The sequence below is a fragment of the Lactuca virosa genome, chromosome 7 (assembly GCF_052849685.1).
Source record: "Lactuca virosa cultivar CGN04683 chromosome 7, Lactuca_virosa_CGN04683_v6, whole genome shotgun sequence".
Classification (NCBI taxonomy): Eukaryota; Viridiplantae; Streptophyta; class Magnoliopsida; order Asterales; family Asteraceae; genus Lactuca; species Lactuca virosa.
In genome coordinates this window covers 87,033,590-87,055,661 of record NC_136432.1, presented here as the reverse complement: position 1 = coordinate 87,055,661, position 22,072 = coordinate 87,033,590, and positions in this window count along the sequence as shown.

The following is a 22,072-nucleotide window of genomic DNA, read 5'->3' as shown; positions in this document are numbered from 1 at the left end:
TTGTTTCTACGCATCGACCCAAGATGAACGCGTAGATCGTATACTGAATTTGGGGGCGACAACATGTAGATTGTATACCTCCCGACACCATTCTTCATCTTAGAAGTTAGGATGAAGAAAAACCCAACTTCTATCTCGGTACTGGGAGGAAGAAAAAACACAGCTTGTATATGTGTCAATCGGCACCTCCAGTTCTTGATTTGTCCATCGAGTCCGAACCTTTCAGATTTAGGGTTCACCGAGTTCAAGCTTTCTTGATTGAAGGTTCATCAAGTTCACCGGTAACCGGTCACACAACCCCAAATCTCTTAGGGTACAAACCCCGATGTGGGTGTCCCTTCCCCATTTCGATTTAAACTCTCCGATTAATGTAATTTTAGGGAAGAAAGTGATGATACATAGTACCTTAGCTTTATTTATCTTCTAGATCTTATTTCCAACAACATTTACAGGTGAGAGGAGTTGAAGGGAATGATTTTGAAGTGTAGATGTTGACCTGTTGGTGAGAGAGAGATATATTAAATAATTATATTTAGTTTTTTCTTTATTTAAAAAATAACTGAAAAGATCATAAATGGTCCATGTGGTGTGAAATGACGAAAATGCCCCTCAATTAACGGACAAAAGTTAACGGAGTTAGCAATAAGGACCAATCATCAAAAGTTTTGAAAACACAAAGACCATCTATGAGGTTTTTAAACTACGGGGACTAAACTTCAGATTTTGGGTAACCACAGGGACCATTTATGATGTTTTTTCTAATAAAAATGATATCTAGTTTCAATTAAAGACTTTAACTGCTTTCAGCCCTATTATAAACTTATTTTTATGAACCAGTACTGTGGGATTGTTTTAACGACTTGCAAGTCAATCTTTTGCATTAATTCAAGCCTGTTAAGTTCATTCGGGTTCAATTGTCGCAAACTAAAACCCTTTTTGTAACACATATCAAGATTTGAAAAAAAACAAATTGTATTCTATTTGACATGAATTAGAGTCGAATAATGCTATCAACAAAATTTACTTATGCCAAACTAAATTTACTTATCCCACATTATAAGCTATTTTAATATTCTCATTAAATTCTAAATTACGATAAATTCAAAAAATAAACGAGTTTATATGTCAAAACACAATCTAAGACCATAATAAACCTTGAGTTAGTTGGATTTGGGATCTAACTTGACTTCCTTCGATGCTAGTCAACCAGATGCTAGTCAACCAGCATGAAAGTACAAGTCTTACGACTCCACATGCTCATACCAATTCTTCTTTTGAGGGAACAAAAACATATGTTACATTTTGTAATTATAATTTATATAACTCAATGATTTATGATTTATATATCAATTTAGCCTCTTAAAATGTTTTTTATATAGATTAAACCAATATATTGTTTTTCACCATTTATAATACCATTTTCTCCGATTTTTTGGTTTTGGAAAATACAAAATACAAAAAACACAACATACTTTCACCATTATATTAATTTGCCCATTAAAATATTAATATTTTTTAAATGGTTAAAAAGAAAGCATAACTATTTCATCACTACAAATAAATCATAACCATAAAAACGAAGCATTTAAAAGAACAAACAATAGTAGGTTTATAGAAAAGTTAAAACTTTAGGTTTCTTTTTGTTTTTATTGTTATAGAAAATGAAATAATTTGAACCAAAAATCCAAAACAACGTCCTCTTAGGGTGGACGGATGTAACATCCCAAAATTCAAGACCAAAAATTTTATTTTTTTAATTTCATAATTCATAAAACAGATTATTGAAAACATCATCAAGGTTATCTCATATCATAAAAACTCATAAGTCATACGTCTCAAAACATGTCGTAGGATAATAATGTCAAAGTACAAATCCCAAGAATATCATAGTGCGGAAAATCGTGGTGTGATGCGCTGCAGTCATGCCGACTCCTTTCCCTTCGAAGAAGAAGTACCTGAAACAAAACTGAAAGTCGTAAGCACGAAGCTTAGTGAGTTCCCCCATAATACCACATACCATACAATAACATACCGTCAGGCATATCTGGGTGCCCGACCTACCCCTTCGGTCTCTTTCAACCGGTAACTGCCTAGCATATCTGGGTGCTGGCCTACCCCTTCGGTCTCTTTCAACCGGATACCGCCTAGCATATATGGGTGCTGGTCTGCCCATTCGGTCTCTTTCAACCGGATACGAGGACTATTTCACCCCTACCACTACCACATAATACCCAAGCATATACACATAAATCACATACTGCCTAGCATATATGGGTGCTGGCCTACCCCTTCGGTCTCTTTCAACCGGTAACCGGGGACTATTTCACCCCTACCACTACCGCATAATAACGTAGCATACTAGCACATAAAACATAACAGATAGTGGCATACCAGACATTTATCACAAAGACAATCATCTCAACTATAATTACCTACTAGTGGGCCGACATTGGTGCCTTAGACCCACTTCTACTGGAAGGTAACTCACCTCGATAACTGGAAGTAGCTGCAAAAACTCCAGATATCAGCCGACTCAAGCCCCTATACATACAAGATTTCCTTTAATTCCCTTTTCCATACTCATCACCCTTTAAGGGTCAACTTTAGTCAAAGTCCAAGTCAAAGTCAACATTCTGGTCAAAGTCAACGTTCTGGTCAAAGTCAACACTCTGGGTTGACTCAACTCGCCAAGTTGGTCCATCAACTTGTCGAGTTCCATAAATCATAAACCTTGAAATCGCGATCCAACTCGTCGAGTTCTTTCACGAACTCGTCGAGTTTCTCCTAACAACATAATCGGGACACCCCGACCTAACTCATCAAGTTCCGCTATGAACTCGTCGAGTTCTTCAGTCTGTTAAGCCCTTCTTACTGGATTAAGCTCCTATCCTTCAGATCTAAGCTCCCTACTTCATAAACAGACTGGAAATGTCCTTAGAAGGGTAAAGTTTCCAACTTTACCCGTTAATACCCTTCCTTAAGATATATAGCTCAAACCCTAACTCTAAAAGGTCTAGATCTTGATCCAAAAGCCATTTGTACTTCAAGATAGGGTGTACAAACATAGATCTGGACCTTAGAGACTAGATGAACACGTAAAGTCTCTGACTTTCTCTCCATGCATGGCCTTTTGGAACTTAAAAGGCCAAAATGGCATCCTAAAGCTTGCATGGGGCTTCAATGGCCATAAAGTTTGCACCTTTATGCCATGAAAGCCCTTCAAAGTCCTAGATCTGGAAGTATACTCACTTGGGACGTCCATTTCCAAAGGATCATGCTTCTTGGACCAAAAACTCAATAAAGTGATAATAAGGAGATCTAAGAATTCACTAAGCAAGTTTGAGACTTGCTTACCAGAAAATGATGAGAATGAAGTGGTGTCTCTGAATCTACTAGCTTCTTCTTGAATCCTCAAGCTTCTTCTTCTTCCACAAGCTTCAAACACACAAAACTCTCTCAAGGATGGCTCACAAACTCACACAAAGCATTAGGGTTTCGAGATTTAGGGTTTGGGATTTGGAGGCTGTAAATGAAGCCAACCTTTGGAGGTTAAGGTGTTTAAATAGGGTGCAAAACCCTAAAAGTTAGGGTTTCCTTCTGCCAGTCCTACTCGTCGAGTTGAGGCTCTCAACTCGTCGAGTAGACTTCCCATCCCGCGTCCAATTTCCGTCCCTACTCGACGAGTTTGGGCCTCCAACTCGTCTAGTTTCTATATAAAAACGAATAAATTTTAATTAAATACATACCAGGACCCGGACGTTACAACGGAGCCACGGTGTGGTGTGGCAATTTAAGAGCGGTATCGTTGGTGGATTAGCTCCGAGCAAGAAATGGTACTGCCGATGTGTATAAATAAGTACATACAACAGGCCCTTCCATATAAAATGGAAGGGATGAGAGATAAACATAATGAGATGAATACGAAGATAAGGATAAATACGAAATCCTATATTAAGATGGTTCTGAAGCTTGTAACAGAGTTGATTATTCTATCAGTTTCTTTTTTATAGATTTGATTGTAAAATAAATTTTCAGTAGTATACATATTATACATAAAAAGGAAGGACTAGCAAGGTCGTTGTTCTTGTTATTTCATATAAGCTACGATCAAGTCAATTTCAAACACAAAAAAGTTAGTTTGAATATATACTTGATGAATCTACATGCTCTAACGATTATACATTTATGGATATTTTCCTTGGCTAAAGGTTACTAATGTAGGCCACGTTTCTTTCTTTTGCCTAACTAAAATTTATTACGTTTGTGAATATTATTCCACTTTGTGAATATTATTCCGCTTGTTTTGATATTTACTATTTGTTATTATTTTTAATGTTTTTAATATTTTTGTATTTGTATGTTAACATTTAGGCTTTAGGGAGTGGGTTGCTAGGAGGCGTTATCCTCGCTGCACACCGCCTTTAGCTTGTTGGCCAAGGATTGCTACACCCACAACGAGAAAAGAGATAAATAAGTTTCGGTTGTGATTTGTGTGGCTATTTTGTTTTTTTTACTTTATTTTCAAAATAAAACCTATTAAAATCACACACTACCACTCCCTACCTTTTTCAATGTATACATGCTAAGCTTATATTGCAATAAAAAACCTATGTGGAAATAAAAGTACCTACATGGAAATATGTTAGGAGTGTTACCACTCATCCAACCTTAACAATGTTGATAAAATGTATAAAAACCAATAATTACTAAAAAGATACATAAGAATGGACAGAGTCCATCTCTCCCAACCTATTTGTCACATCAACAATTTTTTATCCACTCACTTTAATCATTCTCATATCACAACACATGAAAATAATATTTTTCATCGTTCTAAATCCACTTAATTTTTAATTTTTAAAATAAATACAAACTAATTAAAATCATACAAAACCAATTCACAAAATATTAAAAACATACAAACCTAATTCAGAAACTAATTAAAAACTTAAAAAATTATTTTGGTTACAAAAGGTTATGTCTGGTCTTAAGGAGAGATTTGGAAAGGAAAGTGTCACACGGGCCTATAAACTGAAATAGATACTCACCAGAACACGACAAGATGGAGCCTCGATATCTATTTACTACACCAAGATGAGTAGGATCTGGTAGAAGATACAATCACCACCGCCCACACCTCGCTACACATGTGGGAAGTACATGCATGACATCGGGAAGAGACTACACAATTCAAAGGTGTTGGATAACTTCTTAAACTTGTTTTTAAAGTGGCTATGTGACAATGTGGTTTCCCTCTTTGACTCAAAGAGTTCCCATATATTTGTTGAGAAGTGGATTTCCTTATTGTAAAGTCGTTGTTTGACACTATGGATAACTTCTTATTAAAAAATTCTATTGCTTCTTCGACTCAAAGAAATTCCATCTATTCGTCTCCAACTCTAAGTCGTTTCTAGCCGACATAGAAGAATCGAGGCTTAATTGGTTGATATTCAACAAACCTTCGTGGTCGGGGATAAAAGGAGGTTGTAGTTAGACTTAACGTATAAAGGCAGCGTAGAGAATGCATGATTAGAGAAAGAAAGGGCAAGTTTTTAGATGTGTCCAATTTATTTTCTTTTTCATTTATAATGTTATAATTAGATGATAGAAAAATATTAAAAAGAGTTAAAAGTAAAATAAAATAATGGTAAAATAGTTATTTATGGTAGTCACTCAGTCAAGGAAGAAATATGCAATAAAATAAAGATCAAGGGCATGTCTAAGTTAGAAGAAAATCTATAGGAATAAAACTTGCATATTACTCTAAGCAACAAGAAAATTTATGCAATTCTATTAGTACATGTTTTTTTGAATTTGTTGATCCCATTTCAACAATTGGCCGGTGCAGAATATGAATAAACATGAAGATAATCGACATAATAAACTAAAAACGTGATGAGAAATGATTTGTATACATAAAGAGTGATAGAAATATTACAAGAACTTGTGGCTAGGGAAAGAGATTACCAACCACATACACTCTCTCTAAACATATGACTACATTTTTGGTGCACTCTCAAATAATGACTACTCCCCCTTTATTTATAGAGAGAGGTACCTTCTACATAATAATAAAAGGGAATATTCTAACCTAGCTAATCCTCAACATTGTAGAGGATTTCCAGCTCTACCAATCTCCCCCTAAATGCTTGGAAATGAAAGGGATAAAAATAGTGATGCAAGGCTAAATTACATAATATCCAACATGCAGGTGTAGTAAAAAATGATACAAATGAGTAAATGTTGAAATGTATTGAAACTCTGAAGTGTCTGTGATCTCTAACTCTGGGTAATGAAACTCTAGCATCAATGGTCTTCGGCTTCAGATTCATCACTTTCGAGGCAGAAATATGAGATCTACATCTACAAAGATGATCAGTCCCCAAAAACTAATCATGTTCACAATCTCCCCGTTGACTGTTGAATTGAACGTCTCAAAATTAGATCACACTTCATCTTCAAAAATTCCAATCAATCTCAATTCTTTGAATAACATCATAATGTACCAAAACATCTTTTTGAACGAATAACCTGCTGAAAGTGTGAAGCATCCTGAAATGAAGCCGAATAATAAATAACATGGATCCAAATATAGTCTAACAATGCCAAAATTTTGATCAATAGTGAAAAAAATCAGTGTCACATCGCATCGCTAAAGAAATCTTCGTCTTCAAAGTATCAAAATCCAAACTCGAATAATCATATAATATGATCTGGATGCTCACTGAATATTCTCCCCCTATTTTTGATCCACAATGCAATAAGATCAAAAATAAATATTTCAGGTAGGAGAACGTTGGATACCAGGAGCTTTGCATGCTCCCACTTGATGTGAGAAGGGTATCAAAGAGACAGAAAGTATATTAATACTTCCAAGGTCATATGTAGTTTGTTGATTATGTTGCTTTGCTGATCAAATAAACACTGATAAAAACGATAAATAACATTTGTTGGAAAATATTTGATGAGCTGAAGAAATGTTGAAAGACCAACTGTTGACCAACGAAATACTGTAACAATCGAGAGGGGTCTTCTGATCTGGGAGATATCATCTCCGAACACTGTTGGTCAGAGACTTAAGGTAAATAAAATCCTTAGTCAGAAGTTGTTGAGCTGAGACTTCTGATTCGTCGATCAATTGTCTGAATATGGTCTGTGGACCTTGATTAAGTGGTCTACAACAAAGAGTGGAATAACATCCACATTATTAATATCAGTCATTAGTAGAAGTAATGAGAAACATAAGATCTGAAGTTTGAAAATCCAAAAATAAGATGCATTTGTTGAAGTACTTTGGATATAAACTTGCTTAAGCACTTCCTAACAAAAATTTGGCATTTAAAATGTTCTTCAAACAAAAGCTTATGATCAATAGGTAAGGGATAAGGTAATTTGGTGTAAAGAAAAAATGGTTTAAAAAATAAAATAATTGGTTCATAATAGAAAACGAATTAATTGGTGTAAAAAATGACGTATTTTTCTTCTGGTCAGAAGGTAGAAAGGTCAGAAGAGTTTTGCGGATCAGAAGATTTTCCGATCAGAGGGTTCTCGGACCAGAAGGGTTGAGGTCCCGAAAGGTGTAAGTGCAGAAGGTATGAAGCTTCTGTAGTGGAGAGGGTGTGTATAGGAAGCTTATGTAGGAAAGAGGGATCAGAAGTGGTGATGTACTGAGGAATTAAATCAGAAGCGAAGATATAATCAGAAGTGTAAATTCTTCGGTACTTCGATAAAGGGTGAAAAAGGTTTGTGGGTCTAGAAGTGAAGAGATGGAAAAGAAAGAATGGACAAAAGGTTTTGTTGGAAGAAGAGGTACATGCATCAAAACGTCAGAAGGGTAGTACCGAGGAAATGGAATCCTCAATATATGGGAAATTCATAAGGAGTGATTTCCAATTTAATAGGTGTTGACTTCTAAGAAAGAAAGAAGAAGGAATATAATATACCGTTGAATGAGAGGGACGCAGATGACATATGTGGGGTGTGAGTTTAACGTGCGTGAGGTGAAAGTTTGGTGTAGCATGCATCTGAAGAAAGTTTATGGGAACACATGTCTCCCAGTTAATCACATTAATACTCCTTTTGTCATTTCTTAAAGCTGGACACGAGAATGAATTGTAACGGAGAGACAGTTGCAATTAATGGACATTGTTGGTGGGGTCAGCGTTGATGTGTGGCTGGATGATTAAAGGGTGTCCTTCACTTGCTAGCATTAAGTGTGCATATTGATCTAAAGCATATTCTCTAAATAATGCTCCACTTTGACATTCAGATAAAAAGCAATAGAGAAATTAATTCCACTGCCTTGAGTGGACCCGGCTTGTGGAGACTTGACTTTCTCGCACAGAAAAAGTGAATGACAGCCCAACTATCTCCCATATATTTTTTACTTTTCCATCTCTGAAAATTTATCCTACACGTAAATCAAGATGCTCCTTTGAAGTTTACAGTAACCAACATTTTACTACCTAATGCCCATTTTTTTTCTTTTAAACGTACATGCATGCAAGTAGAATTGTACGAATAGCATCTCTGACCTGTACACATAGCTATTTCATAAATACATTTGATAACACACCCTATTCTTCTCTTCGGTAGTAGTTTTCTCTTCTCAGAATTACAAAATGCATTTTGTCTTATCCATAACACCCATTATTATGGATAAAAATAGATCAAATAAACCAAAGACAAAAGCATTATCTTCTTCTTCATCAACAACAAAATTTGTTTCTTGATTTTCTTGACTCAACAACAAAAAAAATAAATGAACAACAGCAACAATATATTTTTGATAGATTGAATCAACATCAAAAATCATAAGAACTCATCGCAAAAATTATCAGTTGCGAATTTGAAAACTTCTTGACTAAAAATAGAAAATCTTCAAGATAAAATGGCTAATCGGAATCGTTCCTCACAGGTCCGTGAGCTAAGCTTTGATACCAATTGTTGATCCTATGATCTTCAGAGAACAAATGAACAAGAATATTACCTCACTAAAGCAAATTTCCCCATCGCAAACCCTGTTGATCTCCTGTGTATTACCAAGGAACCGAATCGAAGGATCCCCTCAAAAGAAACTGCCAAAAATGCTCTCATTCCGATCCGAACTTATCTTTAAAGGATATCTCTTGAGATCACCAACATTGATTCTGAGATAAACTCTCTAATTCCTTTGGCTCGCTTTGAAGAGATGGACTTAAGCCTGGAAGGAATTAAAGATCGATATTTCAAGATCACATACATTCTGAAACTAGGAATCATTTAATGGATTGATGGCTCGGAAGAAAAATAGTTCTTTCATTTGGGTCAGAAACATTGTTGCTCAAACTCAATTATGAAGAGTGTAACATCCCAATTTTCAAGACCAAAAAATTTGTTTATATTTAAGTAACTTATAAAATTGTTTACTGAAAAACATCATCAAATTATATCATTTCATAAAACATAGCCACATGTCTCAAACCATATCATAAAATAGTAACAATGTCAGAGTACAATCCCATGAATCTCATAATGCGGAAATCTTGTGTGTGTGAGATGCGCTGCTGCTATGCCGACTCCTTCCCCTTCGACGAAGAGGTACCTGAAACAAAACTAGAGACTGTAAGCACAAAGCTTAGTGAGTTCCCCCATCTTACCACATACCATATAGCAAACATACTGCCAAGAAATTCTGGGGTGTCGAACCTACCAATGTCAAGCCATTCTGGGGTGCTTGACTTACCCAGGTCAAGCCATTCTAGGGTGCTTGACTTACCCATGTCAAGCCATTCTGGGGTGCCTGACTTACCCATCGGTTTATCTCAACCGACTACTGGGGACTATTTCACCCCTACCACCACCACATAATAACATAACATAATATACTTTTAGGCATGCATGGGTACTGACTACCCTTTCGGTATCTTTCAACCGGTATTCGGCACTATTTCACCCCTACTACTACTAGCACATATAACAGAGCATCCTAGCACATAAAACATAACAGATAGTGGCAAACCAGACAATTATCACGAAGACAATCATATAATCAAACAACTCCCACTAGTGGGTCGACATTGTGGCCATAGACCCACTTCTACTGGAAGGTAACTCACCTCAATGACGTGAAGTGTCCGAACTGTCCTCGATGTTGGGATCAACTCCTCTCAGACTCCTACACATAACAACCTTCCTTAATTACCATTTCATACTCTTAACCCTTTCAAGGGTCAACTCAGGTCAAAGTCAAAGTCGAGGTCAACACCCTGGTCAAAGTCAACTTTTTGGTCAAAGTCAACATCTGGTTGACTCAACTCGCCGAGTTGGACCACCAACTCGTCGAGTTCCATAATCCACCAAAATCCTGGAACTTCATTCTACTCGTCGAGTCTTTCAAGAACTCCTCGAGTTCTCCTTCATACAGAATCGGGAACTTTTTGCTTTTGACTCGACAAGCTCGACCATGAACTCGTCGAGTCCTTCTTTATACAAGTTGAAGCGTTTAGTCCTTGACTCGTCGAGTTCTTCCTTGAACTCATCGAGTTCTTCTTCATATAAGTTAGGACATTGCCTTGAACTCGTTGAGTTCTTCGATCTTCAAGTCTATATTCATGTCCATCTTGCTGAGTCCTCTTCTAGACTCAACCAGATTGCTCCGAAACAGAAAAGGTTGGGGAACCATAACCTGACTCGCCGAGTCCCCCAAAGCCCAATTCCATGCAGTCTATTTCAGTCGGGCTTAACGCATTCAAAACGTAGATCTGACCTCCTAGGGTCGATATTACACGTAAAGTTATGAACTTTACGTGCATGCAAGGGGTTATGAGCCAAAAACACCATTTTCCAAGTCTAAAATGAAGTCTAGGCCAAAGGGAAGGGCTAAAGCATGACAATTTCGTAAACTTTATTACTATATGGGCTGAAAGGGATCTGGATCTGAATTTACAACTTCAGATCACACTCCATACTCCAAAAAGGTTCACAAAATTGCTAAACGATGGCCCTAAACTCAAACATGGAGAGATCTAATGAATGAATGAGCAAGGTACATACTTTATACCTCAAGTGAGCTGGGAATATGACAAAATCTTTGGATCTACTTGTTCCCTCTTGATCTCCCAAGCTTCCTCCTTCTTCTCAAGCTTCAAAAACACACAAAATGGCACAAAGTAGCTCAAGAACACTCACAACTAATTAGGGTTTCGAGAATAAGGTCTAAGGGTGATGGAGGCTGAAGTGGAGGCCAAATAAGTTGTTTAAATAGGGTGCAACCCCTAAAATTTAAGGTTTCATCCAGACAGGTCTACTCGTCGAGTCGGGGCTTCTGACTCGGCGAGTAGACTCTTCCACCCGCGTCCAAAATAATCTCATCTACTCAACGAGTTGGGCCTCCAACTCGTCGAGTCCCAGTGTAAAATGCAAAAACTTATATTAAAAATACGTACCGGGAACCGGGCATTACAAATCTCCCCCACTTATTTTAGACTTCGTCCTCGAAGTCTACTGCTGCATCTGGAAAAAGCTCGGGGCAGTGCTCCCTCATCTCGTCCTCCGGCTCCCAAGTCCATTCTGAGCCCTTGCGGTGCTGCCATTTCACCTTCACCAACTCAACCCTCTTGTTCCTCAGATCCTTCGACTTCCTGTCGAGGATAGTTACTGGTCGCTCAATGTAGTTTAGCCTGTCATCCACCTGAATATCCTTTAGAGGCACCACTGCAGAGTCATCTACCAGGCACTTCCGCAGCTGGGAGACGTGAAAGGTACTATGAATCTGACTAAGATCGGCTAGCAGATCCAGCCTGTATGCCACCTTGCCCACCCAGGCTGCAACCCTGAAAGGACTGATGTATCTGGGGCCTAACTTTCCCCGCTTCCTGAATCGGATGACACCTTTCTAAGGTGACACCTTCAGGAGAACCATATCCCCGAACTGGAATTCTAGGTCCGAATGGCGCTTGTCGGCATAACTTTTCTGCCGACTCTGAGCAGTCTGAAGCCTGCTCCGGACCTATTGGATCCTCTCCGTCGTCTTGAGTACCACTTCGGTACTCCCCATGACTCTCTGTCCAACCTCTCCCCAACATATCGGGGTCCTGCACTTCCTACCGTATAACATCTCGAAGGGAGGACGGTCGACACTCGCGTGGTAGCTATTATTGTAGGAAAACTCTTCCAAGGGAATATAGGTATCCCAGCTACCACCAAAGTCTAAAACGCATGCCCGCAGTATATCCTCCAAAGTTTGGATGGTCTGCTTGCTCTGACCATCCGTATGCGGGTGAAAGCGGTGCTAAAGTGCCGACGAGTACCCAACTCGTCATGGAATTTCTTCCAGAATCTGTAAGTGAATCGCACGTCTCGATCAGAAATCACGGAAACTGGTACTTCGTGTCGAGCTACTACCTCTCAGATGTAGATATCGACCAGCTTCTCGGCCGAGATGCTCTCCTGGATCGGTATGAAATAAGCACTCTTGGTCAACCGATCCACGATGACCCAAATCGAATCCACCCCTCGTGCGGTCCTGGGAAGCTTTGTGATGAAATCCATTGTAATATCTTCCCATTTCCACATAGGGATATCCAATGGATGCGTCTTGCCATGAGGCCTTTGGTGCTCGGCCTTAACCTTCCTGCTGGTCAGGTATCTCTCAACGTACCAGTCTGTTGGATAAGGTGTCTAAGTCCATAACTTATTTGGTATATACTTGACCCGACCCGGCATGGTCCATTTGGGTTGCACTTCACCCGAACTGTTTATATGGATAATATTATGAGAATAGTATGTTTATGACTTATTAATATATTATAAGTTATAATATATTAATATGAAATCATATTATTTAATTACTATTGATCTTAAATTAATTATGAATTAATTTAGTGATCAAAAGGTGACTAATTAAATATGGGCCATTATATTTATATAGTGTGGGCTAATACTCATTAGGAAATGGGCTAAGCGTGCATGGGAGTCCATGGATGATCCATGGAGTTTTTAACCCATGGATCCTTGGAAAAGGAAAAGACATGGGTTATTAGGGTTTACATGGTTCATAACCCTAATCATCTACAATATATAAAGAGGCTTGTGATGCTTGAAATGACACTATGTGTGTGTGCATAAGAGTGGCCGATTTCTAGAGCAAACATACTCTCTCATAAAGTTTTTCCAAGTTTGTGGTGTTTTGTGATTTCCATTTGAGGCATTCACATTATTGGTGCTAGGCTCTCAAACTCCTAAGGAATCAACTCACTACTAAAGGTATGTAATTCTTCTAGTATCTTTTATGTTTAAAAGTACCCCATGCCATGCTAGATAGGTTATGAACCTTGGAAAATTATTTTACATGTATTTTAGTCAAACATAGATCCAAGGTTTCTAGGGTTGCATGAACACCTTAGGAGTGTTAGAATGCTCAAAACCCAACACAGTCTACATCCCACTTCATGCAAGGCCACCAGTAATCAGGACGAAGATCTCTGTACATCCCTGTCTCTAACCCTCATCTGATGGTAGCCTGAATGTAAATCTATCTTGGAAAACCAAGATGCCCCCTGTAGTTTTTCGAAGAGATCATCAATCCTCGGGAGTGGGTAACGGTTCTTCACTGTTACCTTGTTCAGCTCATGGTAATCTATACACATCTGATGTGACCCGTCCTTCTTCTTCACAAATAGGATCGGGGCTCCCCAAGGTGAACTGCTCGGCCTAATGAATCCCTTGTCTAACAGCTCTTGCAGCTGTGTAGACAACTCCTGCATCTCAGGAGGAGCCAACCGATATGGTGCCTTGGCTCTAGGAGCCGCACCGGGGAATAGGTCGATCCGGAACTCCACTTGCCTTTCAGGAGGTATCCCAGGAAACTCCTCTTGAAATACGTCTGGGTATTCTCGCACCATTGTCACATCACTCATGGTCGCCTTACCCGCTTCCCGGGTATCCATAACGTAGGCGACGTACCCTGCGCAACCCTGCTGGAGGTAGCGCCTACCCCTCACTGATGAGCACAAATTTGGTCCTCGCTGCGGCCTCTCGCACTGAATCACCAGCTCTTCCCCACTTGAGGTCTTGATACGCACCAGCTGCTATGCACAGTCAATCACCGCCCCATTAGGGCTCAACCAGTTTATGCCTATGATAACCTTTTTCCCACATAACAGAATGGGAACCAAGTCTACGAGGTAACGCTTGTCGTATAACCTCAACACGCAGTCTCTGAAAACCTCTGATGCTCGGACAGATCGATCGTCCGCAATCTCAACCTCTAAGGGATAATCCAACATCCCCGAAAACTCAGAAAACCTCTTGCTAAGAGCAAGAGAGACAAATGATCGGGTAGCCCCCGAGTCGAATAACACCTGAACTGGGATGCCGTTCACATGGAACGATCCTAAATATAACACATAAACACAGTACATAAATATCATAATCGACATGAAATAAGAGTTAGGGAGAAGAAAACATACCCGTCACCACATCAGGTGCGGCTCGCGCCTCTTCGGCGGTCAGTTGGAAGGCTCGGATCCTCACCATCGGAGCATCTGTCTTGTCCTAACGGCCATCCGTAATCCGCAGGGTCGCTGGAGCTGGCGCCGCCACTAAAGCTGCTGCTGTTAATCTCAGGCAGCTGGCCTTTTTATGGCCCTTCTAATTGCAATGAAAGAAAATCAGGTCTGATGTCTGAAATGTGGGGGTAGGGGCAGTACAATCCCTACCCAACTGCCCAGTCTTGCTGCACTTGTAGCAGCCCGATCAATGAAAGCCAATCAGGTCTGATGTCTGAAATGTGGGGGTAAGGGCAGTAAAATCCTTACCCAACTGCCCAGTCTTGCTGCACTTGTAGCAGCCCGATGATCCCAATCTACAAACTCCCTCATGCGGCCTGCCGCATTTCCTACAGCGGCTCTGACCCGGCTGGCCCTTCGACCTAGTGTCGGATCCCTTGGGTTTCTTCCCCGAAACCCCAGTACCCTGCTCAGTCTCCGCCTTCCTCTTCCGGAGGTGCTCAATGTCAATCTCCCTCTCCCTCGCCCTCGCAATCATGTCATCCAATGTTGGGCATGCCGAGTAGCTGACATATTTCCGAATGTCAGCTCTCAACATGTCATGATAGCGGGTCTTCTGCATCTCCTCATCCCCTGCATACTGAGGCACCAGTAAGGCCCTCTCCCTGAACTTAGCGGTAATCTCCGCCACCGACTCAGTCGTCTGTCTCATATCCATGAACTCTCTGGCCAGCTGCAGAAGCTCCACAGCCGGCGCAAACTCAACCATAAACCTGGTCACAAAATCCGACCATGTCATAGCCTCAATGGCTGGGGATCCCAAGGAATTACTGACCGCCTCCCACCAATCTCGAGCTCGGTCCTTCAAACATCCTGCAGCATACCAGACCTTCGACCCCTCAAGGATGCCTCTCGTGATCTCAGAAGCAATGAACTCACGTAGTCCCTCATCGACTGGCTCGGCACCCGATCCCGAACCTGATCCTGAAGCTGATCCTGACCGTGAACCTCCCACTCCGTGTCGCGTAATCACCGCCATTCTGAAACAAAACACATAATCGTCAGGGTCATACATAACCTCGAGAGGTCTCACATATTCTACAAGTTCCCTGGTTCTTTCTTAGCTCTCAAAACTCGAGTACGGATCCTCTACTTTCAGTAGTACGGGCCCATACTACCTTCCACATCTATCCGTACTTTCCTCAAGGATTGCCTTGACTTCACCAAGTCCCTTTTACTACTACTGTTTACTGCACTAAACTCATCCTAGGCTTACCCTAGGGTAACTCTCCAACCTACCCTCGGCCATCAGCAGCATAAGGAATCCTTGCTACCTTTACCTAACTAGCTTGCGAATAACATTACATATCACTAAGACCAGATAATTCTTCGAATGAGAGGTCCAACCCTACAATGGTTGGACTCAAACAAGAGTTGCAAAATAGGGCTAGACTTAACCTTCTGGAATTATTTAGTACTCGCAATATGTAACTTAACGTATTCGTTTACTAGTTTGCTAAAGATAACTAGAACCACTAAAAGCACAAAGCAAGCAGCATTCAAGCATTGAGTAACCATACCAAACATATCATATTCAAGCCATCATATTACTGACTAATCAGTTCTATCATGTAACTCAATAAGCACATATAGCAGGCACATAAGGCATCTCCCTAGATCCTTAACCCTAATCTAGCATGCAATTCTCATACAAAGACAATAGGCATATAAGGCATCATTCCTAGATCCTTAGCCCTAATCTAGCCTGCAATTCTCATAATCATATCATATCATAACATGTATGGGTATCTTGAGGAAACTTACTTGAGCTCGGCCGGTTGCCCGCATCACACACCTTGTTCTTTCTCAAAACTCCTTATTTTAAATTTTAGAAAAACTATTTTTCTGGTAAAAGTCTTTCAAACCCTCGATTTGAGTCCAGACACCCCCGAAGGTGCGTCCGAATCCCTCAAACCAAGGCTCTGATACCAACTTGTAACATCCCAATTTTCAAGACCAAAATTTTTGTTTATAATTAAGTAACTTATAAAATTGTTTACTGAAAAACATCATCGAATTATATCATTTCATAAAACATAGCCACATGTCTCAAACCATATCATAAAATAGTAACAATGTCAGAGTACAATCCCATGAATCTCATAATGCGGAAATCTTGTGTGTGTATGATGCGTTGCTACCGTGCCGGCTCCTTCCCCTTCGACGAAAAGGTACCTGAAACAAAACTGAAAACTATAAGCACAAAACTTAGTGAGTTCCTCCATCTTACCACATACCATATAGCAAATATACTACCAGACAATTCTGGGGTGCCGGACCTACCCATGTCAAGCCATTCTGGGGTGCTTGACTTACCTAGGTCAAGCCATTCTGGGGTGCTTGACTTACCCATGTCAAGCCATTATGGGGAGCCTGACTTACCCGTCGGTTTATCTCAACCGACTACTGGGGACTATTTCACCCCTACCACTACCACATAATAACATAACATAATATACTGCTAGGCATGCATGGGTACTGACTACCCCTTCGGTATCTTTCAACCGGTATCCGGGACTATTTCACCCCTACTACTACTAGCACATATAACAGAGCATCCTAGCACATAAAGCATAACAGATAGTGGCAAACCAGACAATTATCACGAAGACAATCATCTAATCAAACAACTCCCACTAGTGGGCCGACATTGTGGCCGTAAACCCACTTCCACTGGAAGGTAACTCACCTCAATGACGTGAAGTGTCCGAACTGTCCTTGATGTTGGGATCAACTCCTCTCAGCCTCCTACACATAACAACCTTCCTTAATTACCATTTCATACTCTTAACCCTTTCAAGGGTCAACTCAGGTCAAAGTCAAAGTCGAGGTCAACATCATGGTCAAAGTCAACTTTTTGGTCAAAGTCAACATCTGGTTGACTCAACTCGCCGAGTTGGTCCACCAACTCGTCGAGTTCCATAATCCACCAAAATCCTGGAACTTCGCTCCTACTCGTCGAGTCTTTCAAGAACTCGTCGAGTTCTCCTTCATACAGAATCGGGACCTTTTTGCTTTTGACTCGCCGAGCTCGACCATGAACTCATCGAGTCCTTCTTTATACAAGTTGAAGCATTTAGTCCTTGACTCGCCGAGTTCTTCCTTGAACTCATCGATTTCTTCTTCATATAAGTTGGGATATTGCCTTGAACTCGTCGAGTCCATCCTTGAACTCGTCAATCTCTTTGATCTTCAAATCCAAATTCACGTCCATCTTGCTGAGTCCTCTTCTAGACTCAAGTAGATTGCTCCGAAACAGAAAAGGTTGGGGAACCATAACCTGACTCGTCGAGTCCTATGAACGACTCGCCGAGTCCCCCAAAGCCCAAATCCATGTAGTCGATTTCAGTCGGGCTTAACGCACTCAAAACCTAGATCTGACCTCCTAGGGTCGATGTTACACGTAAAGTTATGAACTTTACATGCATGCAAGGTGTTATGAGCCAAAAACACCATTTCCAAGTCTAAAATGAAGTCTAGGCCAAAGGGAAGGGCTAAAGCATGAAACTTTCGTAAACTTTATTGCTATAGGGGCTGAAAGGGATCTGGATCTGAAGTTACAACTTCAGATCACACTACATACTCCAAAAAGGTTCACAAAATTGCTAAAAGATGGCCCTAAACTCAAACATGGAGAGATCTAATGAATGAATGAGCAAGGTACAGACTTTATACCTCAAGTGAGCTGGTAATATGACAAAATCTCTAGATCTACTTGTTCCCTCTTGATCTCCCAAGCTTCCTCCTTCTTTTCAAGCTTCAAAAACACACAAAATGGCACAAAGTAGCTCAAGAACACTCACAACTGATTAGGGTTTCGAGAATAGGGTCTGAGGGTGACTGAGGATGGAGTGGATGCCAAATAAGCTGTTTAAATTGGGTGCAAACCCTAAAATTTAGGGTTTCATCCAGACAGGTCTACTCGTCGAGTCGGGGCTTCTGACTCGGCGAGTAGACTCTTCCACCTGCGTCCAAATTAATCTCATCTACTCGATCAGTTGGGCCTCCAACTCGTCGAGTCCCAATGTAAAAATGCAAAAACTTATATTAAAAATATGTACCGGGAATCGGGCGTTACAAAGAGTCTCGTGAAAGTTTCCTTTGAAGCCCTTGAAGCCTCTTCTGACATCAAGATGGAATTTGTAAAGCAGATTCAATGTATGTTTGATGTTAGAAGATTTTTCAGAAGGGTATTTGATTTCCTTAATGATACTTCAAACATTTGAAGAAATATCAGCTACAGTCACTTAGGGGGAGATTGTTGAACCCGAAAGTGGCCCTCCGCAAAAGATCAACGATATGCTGCTAACCGAAGGTTGTCATATCCGAAGACTATCAATTTTTGGAAGGTATATCTTCAAATGAAGTGTGACGATCAGAAGAAGTTGACTTATGTTTTGTCTTTTTGTTATGGAAGTTAATGTTTGTTGGGTTGTAATGATTGCTGGTTAATGACTATATTACTTAGTCATTTCATTATCTTTTTTCTATAGGTATTTTACCATTTGTTCCCTTGGATCGTGTCTACAAAAGGGGAACCGGGTTGTAGTTCTCCTTACACCTTTCAAAAATGTCACAACTAGGAATTCTAATGCTTTTGTAAACATTAACAATGATAACATTCGTAACTAAAACTTGAAAGTATGCATGATGTTTATTCAATAACACCAAAATTCCATCAAACACTCTATACAAACACTTCAAATAGTCAACAAAAGATTGGAAACCCTAAAAATCCCGGTTTAAGTCCTATATGGACTAGGATTTTGTTATTGGGCCTAATGGACCAATAAGTCTCCAATTTGACTAGTTTGGGCTTAGAACTCTTAATTGGGCTCTAATTCAACCCACCTTCATGAGATTTAACATTTTGGGCCATATTGGGCCTAAAATGGAATAAACTACTCCAATAAGCCTTATTGGGCCATGACTAATCTAATTAGCCCTGATGGGCCACAAACCTATTCTATTATGCGAAATGGGCTGTGAACCATCCAAAGAATCCCAATGGGCCGAAAGCCTCCTTTATGAATCTCATAGTTTTGAACTTAGGCTAGAAGTGGGCCAAATTAATCCATGTTTCTTTTACCAAACCCAACTCGGCCCAACATCAAAAAAAAGAAAAAAAAGGATGGTGATAAGGGTTGACTTAGGGGGTGCCACCTCCCTATTGTCCACCATACATCCATGCAAGGCTTACACTTCCCCATGCACCCATCAACTCACACCTCTCTCTTCTTCCCTCTCTTTTCTTCCTTCGGCCGAGAATAATAAGCAAACACACACACACACACACCTTCAAACTTACACTTCAAACACTCTCAAGAACATCATCTTCTACATCCAAATTTTCGAAGAACTAAGGTGCATTCAGGAGGATCTTTCACTAGATCATCAAATCCTTGGTAAGTTACCATGACTTCTAGATACATAAACTTCATTTTAAGCTAAATCATTCTTCATAAACATTTCATTTCATGATCCATACTCTAGTACTCCATAGAACTCGAGGTCTACACAAGGAGAGTTTATAAAAGCCAAAAATCACATCCACCTCTTCCATTTCTTCTTCAAAACCATGAGCAATTAAGCAAGGTGATTTCATACCCCCTTGTTTTCGGTTTTTACTTGTTTTTGGGGGGAGAATACAAGTACTATGTGTTGATCTATATGTGTATGTTGTTATATGTGATTTCTTTGATTTATGTTGTGAAAATATGATGTTATTTGCTAAATCTTGAAATCTATGGCTAAAGTGTGAAGAATACATAAACAAAGTACATAATAAACAATTTACTTCAAAGATCTAAGGATCTTTAGGCTTAAGAAGTGAAAACAAAGTCAAAGTCCTTTTAAGTGTCATTTTTGCAAAAATAATCAAAGTTTGGGTAAAATATGTAATTTTCGGTTTTATAAGGACAAAATGGTATTATTTACATAGAAATCTAACTTTTATGAAAATAACACTTTTCTAGGGGTCAAAAACATAAATTTTAGCTTATTGGGCTTTAATTTGGGCCTCACGAGTTTTTGGGCCCAAAGTTGCGAAAAAATGAAATGTTGAGGGGCTGAATTGGAAAACTTAACAAACTAGGAGTCTAAAACGTGAATAAACTATTTTTAGAAGCTGAAAATGACTTTGATGCAAAAATTGGACTAAAAATGCAAAGTTTTTGATTTTGGGGTCAAAATTGTAAAACTTTTGGAATTTGAGCCAAAAGTGTAAACTTTTTACAAATCAAGGGCTGGAAATGACAAGTACAATAGTTTTGGGCTGAAATTATTATTTAAATAAAGTTTGGGTCTAAAATGTCAAGAAAAACGGTTTAAGGACCAAAAATGTCAATTTTCATAAAAGGGGACTAAAAGTGCCATTTTAATAGATAAAGAGGCTGAAATGGTCAAACTAAATGTTTTTGGGCCAAGTAGACAAATATTAAATTATTGGGCTAAAAATAGTAAGTTTATAACGCATGGTTTTAATATATATATATGTATATATATATATATATATATATATATATATATATATATATATATATATATATATATATATATATACATATATATATACGTATAACCAAGCTTCGTTATAAATCAAACGTCAAAACATTTTTAACACTTCGAATAAACATCTCACTTACAACAAATAGCTACATTACGAACTTAAGATCAATAAATTATAAATGATTCAATGGTTGGGCTCAAATATCTTCTATTCATGCTATTGGGCCTTTACGGCCCAGTATCCTGATTATTGGGCCCAATATAATCACACTTTTTTATTGGGCTTCCGGTGACCCAATTACATACCCAGTGGGCCTTTATTAGCTTTAACATACTATTGGACCTTAATGGTCCACTTGTATTGCTAATAAGACCTTAAACCTTTATAATATGCTTAATGGGCTATAACGTGTCCGTAGCATACTCGACAGCCTGTAATAACATACAAAGTTAGTGGGCCTCCGTAGTCCTCTTCTCTTCGTCTGTTAGGCTTACCTTTATTCAAGTAAACATAAATCAGGTCGTGAAAAAATGTTATACAATTTCTTTTGGATTAGTGAGAAATAACGGGCGACACCAATAAGTGTCGGTCGTAGTCTGTAGTTATAATCAAAGTCTCCTGGAGGGAGTGCGAGAGTTTGTGTATAGATCTATACGGGGGTGACTCCCCCACACCTAAGTTGTTCGCTACAGTTAGACTCGGGCAGTCTAGGGTGACAAAATCTTAATTCAATACCGGCATTCACTAGAATGCCAAGACAGACGAATTAGTCATTATTATGCATGGTAATAACGACTCACATAGAGATCCATTACCATCTAAGTGATCATTGGGAAATCATGTTCATATGCTATGACGATACAATAATACAAAACTATCATGCTATTTATATCGGAAAACATCGGGTTTTCCGGGGGAACAACATTATTCACTTTTACTTACAACAACTATAATACAAGGAACTATTACGAAAAACATTTCACTTTTGCATGTTTTGAAATCATTTCCACGTATA